Consider the following 5,195-nt stretch of genomic DNA (forward strand, 5'->3'; position numbering starts at 1 on the left):
TCTGCACACACACTGCTCAGAGAAAAGTAAGTTTTCAGGTAAAAGAAACAAAAACTTTTCTGACCACCAGAACAGCTGGAGCAGTCCATGTGACTGTTGGGTCACCCTCAGGATGAGGCTTGGAATCGCCATCACATTCTTGGCAGAGCACTCATGTATCATTTGCCACCATATCTGATGCCGTGTTACAATCAGGTATCACACTTCAGTTATTGTATTTTGGGAATGCTTATTAAAAGCTTGTTTCCCAGAAGAGGAATCGTTCAGACTAGTATCATTAATGTTATTGAGTATCATTAGTACAACAGTATTGCAGCACACACTGTTTTGTATTGTACTCACCACACTGCAGGAATTCTGCTTTAAACAAAAGGTGTGATAACATCAGGAAATGTGGGCTTAGCCTTCACTCTTCTGTTGCCTCTGTCCCCTTTCACCTTCTGTTTGTTTGTGCTTCCATCAGATACGAACCTCCATTATTTGTAACAATTCAACAATCTTTGGGGTGACTTAATTCATGGGGTAAAATGGATTTAAACAAAGCCAGTTGATCCTCTGATAAGTAATCAATTATTCTACAAGCTCTGGAGCATGCAAACAGTTACAAACCCAGCCATTTAATTGTTTCATGTTTCTGCAGCTGTGCAATATCTCCCTTTCCCAAGGGGGCTGTTTCCAGTTGCTGCTCAAGGTTTCTAACAATCAAATGGATCAATTCTGCAGATACCTTAAGGCTGTGTGTTAAGTAAGAATGATGTTTGTAGTCTGTGTTGGGTGGGGAAAGAGAGTAGAAAAGAAAATCTATTCACTAGGAGATGTTAAGTAATTTTGTTTTAAACACTGGACATTTATTTAGAGTCTTTAGAGTTCATACATTATTGAATAATTTTAATTTATCACATCCAAATATAATAGGCAAATATATAATACAATAAATTGCATTTGTAGACATAAATACAAAATTTGAGGTAGGGCCTCAAGAATAATGACTTCTTAAATGAATAACGTACAGCATTATATTATGCCCTACATGAGATATGTATGATGCAACCTTAGTAACATAATACATCTTCTCCACGTACAGCTAATGAAAAAAAAAAAAAAAACAATGACCTGGTTAGGGTACATATCTTTATCCATAGGCAGCAGTACCCCATAGAATGCCTGTAAATATATATATATATATATATTTATATATGACATTACGCAAGTAATTAAGATTTAACCCATCAGCGATGGGTCTGTAGTAAAGTGCCATAGGACACAGGGAGCAAATTCTCAGCTGGCGTAAATTGTCACAGCTCCAAACAAAGCTGTGACAATTTATACCACCTAAGCATCTACTTTACAAGCTAATACTACATAATATAAATGACAGATAACATGTCATAGTCAATTTACAATTTCCCTAACAATGGAAGATAGCTATAAGGCAAATGGTTACCTGAAGATGCATTTAGGTATTATGGGCAAATAATAATATTGCAAGCGATAAGGTCCAGCCTGGTTCTTGCCTTACGTTAAACCCATCAGGAAAACCTTCCCTCTTTGGTGATAGGCTGCCTGAAGACAGAAACCATAAATAACCCACCCACCCCCCTCAAGTCATCAACCCAAGTCCCTCTGGAATACCAAGATCCGGCCATTTTACCAGTACCTGATGTGCAAACAGCTTAGCTACCAACTAACAAACACCAGGCACAGCAGGGTTCATGGTGAAACAGAGACGCCTTGGGAGGCCTTTTGCCAAAAGCTCTGCAGCCTGCAACCCACACTCCATACCAGTCTTTGACTGCAAGAAAAAGTGGAGTTGCAGAAGAAGAAAACAACAGGAAATCAAGCTCTGTCATAAATAAGCAATTGCTTTTGTCACAGGCAGCAAGAAATCATATTATCCTTATAACTTTACATATATTAAAAACAAACAAACAAACAAACTGAAAGGTATCAAAATAAATCAGCATTTTGAGTTTCATGGTAAGGGATAGCCACAGTGCATTGGAAGCAATGACCTTCAGTGCCAAGGCTAATGCAGACATCAAAACAGAGCAGAACCTAATAAAAAAAAAAAAAAAAAATAGTTTGACCCAATTGAGCATCATGTAAAGACAATCCAAGCCTCTCAATTAAAGGTCATTTTGTTAAACCCTTTTCTTGGGAACAAAGTGCTGCCATGTCTAGTTGAAACACAAGTTTGGAACATTGCATGTTAAAAAGACCAGTAGGAAGACCCCCAACGAATTTGAAGATGGCGAACATTTCATTGTGATCATTAACACATACAACAGTGCATTTCGGCTCGTTCAGAAGTTCAGTTTCATTTCAAAGAAAATATATGCAATAAAACTAATTCTCATCAAATTTGAACATTTTTACTCACGAGACATAGATCTGCAAGTAAGCACATCACATTTTTACTAATATGGCTTTTTCCCCCCTTTTTTTTTTTTTTTTTTTTTAATGTTTAAAGATCTTTACCAGTACTTAATTAGTTACTAAATTTCTCTTTAGAAAATTATTAAAGTACGTGCAAACTTTTGTAGAACATACTAAGCTAAGTGCATTCCCAAATAGCAAGGTTACTTCTCATTTAAAGAGGACACTGCTGGTTAATTTAATCTCAACATTCAGATCTGGACAGTGAAATACTTCTTTTTAGAAGCCTAGCATGAAGAAATTCTGCTTTTAATATATAGTGAACATTTCATATCTTCTATACTCTTCTCTCCACCTCTCCAAGTGTTTTTGCATGTCTAGTATTGAAGGTCAAAGCCAAAGACAAAAATCAACTGGAAGAACATCACTCTCTATCATCTGTAATCAGTTTGAAAGTCAGGTCTAATCCTGTGATAGGGATTTAACAGGCACAGGAATAGCACAAATGAAAATAGTGCAGATTAACTATAGGATTCATGGAAGGCAATTTTTCATATGTATTTCATTTTGGCAACCCAAACCAAAGGACAGATCTCATCATCTAGCAGTATTCCTTCAAATTATATTTCTTTTATTCTTAACATAGACAGCAACCAACTTCCTCATACTGAGACAATTTTGTTGCAATTAGTAAATTACGGTCCCAATGCACATCCTGAGACAAAGATAAGATTTGAAAGGATTCAGAACCGTTACATGATTTGACTGTGGTTTGTTTTTTTCTTTAAGAGGAACAAGCCTACAGATCTATTGTTTCTTATCACAACAGTAAGAAAAGCAAACCGGACTGGACTCCAAAAATCAAGCCAAGAAGCTAGATACTATCAGTAAAGAGAGCCCTAGAGCTTTCTATCCTGACCAAAATGCATAAGTCTCACTGACTTAGGTTCCTTTCTTCACCCAGAAGTGCTCTCAGCCTCAAGCAGATGTAGAGGCTAAACTTCCATTGCATCAGCGTGGCTTCTCACACCCTCCTCTGCCAGGACAATAAAAGCCAGAAGAATAGAAACCCCCTTAAAGAAATAGTGGGCAAAGCTGAAAAGTAGGGGCACAGCTTTAAGGCAGAGAAGCTGCAGTGGGGTCCCATCCTGCTGCCCAATGAGACGAGGACTGGCAGAGCAGAGATTCAGGGGCCAGCACAGATTGTAGCTAAATCCAACCTCAGAGACAGCCATGATGGCATTTTCTTGTCCTGCATGAGGATTAAAGGTCTCCAGCAGTGCTTACAACTGGCAACACTAATTGCCCCATGAAAGAGGAAGTTCAGCAAAATGATTTATATATTTCATATACATATATATATATATATATACACAGAGAGAGAAAACAAGTTAACGCATAGAAGTGTTACATCAAGATTTAGGTTTTGCCTTGTTTTCTTCTACAGGAATGGAACGACACGACACATTTACTGATCTACAGACAAACTAACTGAGGATTTACCTGAGACCCTGTAATATGAAGACAGACAGACAAAAGAACTGGAAACAGTCCCCTGCAAGGAAAGAACATTTACTGGCTACTACAAGAGTGTGTGTGGGGAGGGAAAAACAAGCTAAACTACTCTAAGCTCACCATTTCTACACTGGTCGATAAGATATTTATAGGGACGTAAAACATCACTAGTACACACTACATGAACACTGATCACTCTTAAAAAATATCATTTAAGTATGTATAGGATATAACAAGATCATAAAGATTATTATGTTTTTGCCAATTAGTGTAGATATATTTTTCTCCCTCATTCTAGTGCATTTACAATAAAATGGGCTAATTTTCTATTCAGTTAAATAAATGTACTCCTAAAAAGCTCTATTTTTTACTTTGCCCAATAAGTAACAATTATTTAAGTCTAACATTCCTATTGCCACACAGAACTGATGCCTAAAATATAATGATTTAGAATGTCCTATCACTCCCCCACCCCCCCCCCAGCCCTCATGTTTTGTACATCTGTTGCTGCATCCCTGAGGATGACTGCAGTGGTTAATTGTTGCTTTTTTTTGTCTTCTTTCTATGTCATGAAAACATTCTAAATAGGAGAAAAAAGAAAAGAAGAGGAAGAAGAAGAAGAAGAAAAAGAAGAAGAAGAAGAAGAAGAAAACTATGTAAACTATGTACATTCCAGAGAATACCATTTTGAAGAATTTATGTGCTATATATATAATATATAGACAACTGGGGTTTTGCCATTCCCCATTGGCTGAAAGAGAAGAATACATCTAAAAGTAGTATAAAGAATGAGAATGAAGGGGGACTCACAAGGCTGAACAGCACATCTAACTTCTAATAAATGTTGCCGAGTGATAACCAGACTACACTTACCACTGTAAGAATACAAAGTTAGGCACAAATTATATGATGGCTTCTTGAGGAGATACTGTAAACGAAAGCAGAGAAACAACGAAACCATGTTCAGATACCGAAGAGAGTAAAACCGCAATTTGGAGGAACATGTGTGCAGTTGGCCAGAGCAGCCAGCTTTCAGATGTGTGGTATAACTGAGTTATTTCCAATGGAAATGACAGATACCAAACTTCGGAAGGAAATGTGTGGCAGCACTCTAATTGTAATGCCCATGCACTTCATGCTGGCACTATTTCCAAACCACCTCTTGACTCAAATACAATTTGCTCCAATCTCAAATGATATTTTCTTTTTTTCCTGAACTTTGCTTTACTTTCCTATGCAAAAAAAACATCAAATGGACATAGATCAGTGTTTCTGCTCTGATCCCATATGTTGCTTACTGGCAT

The sequence above is a fragment of the Phasianus colchicus genome, chromosome 5, assembly GCF_987193195.1.
Source record: "Phasianus colchicus chromosome 5, bPhaCol1.hap1.1, whole genome shotgun sequence".
Taxonomy (NCBI): domain Eukaryota; kingdom Metazoa; phylum Chordata; class Aves; order Galliformes; family Phasianidae; genus Phasianus; species Phasianus colchicus.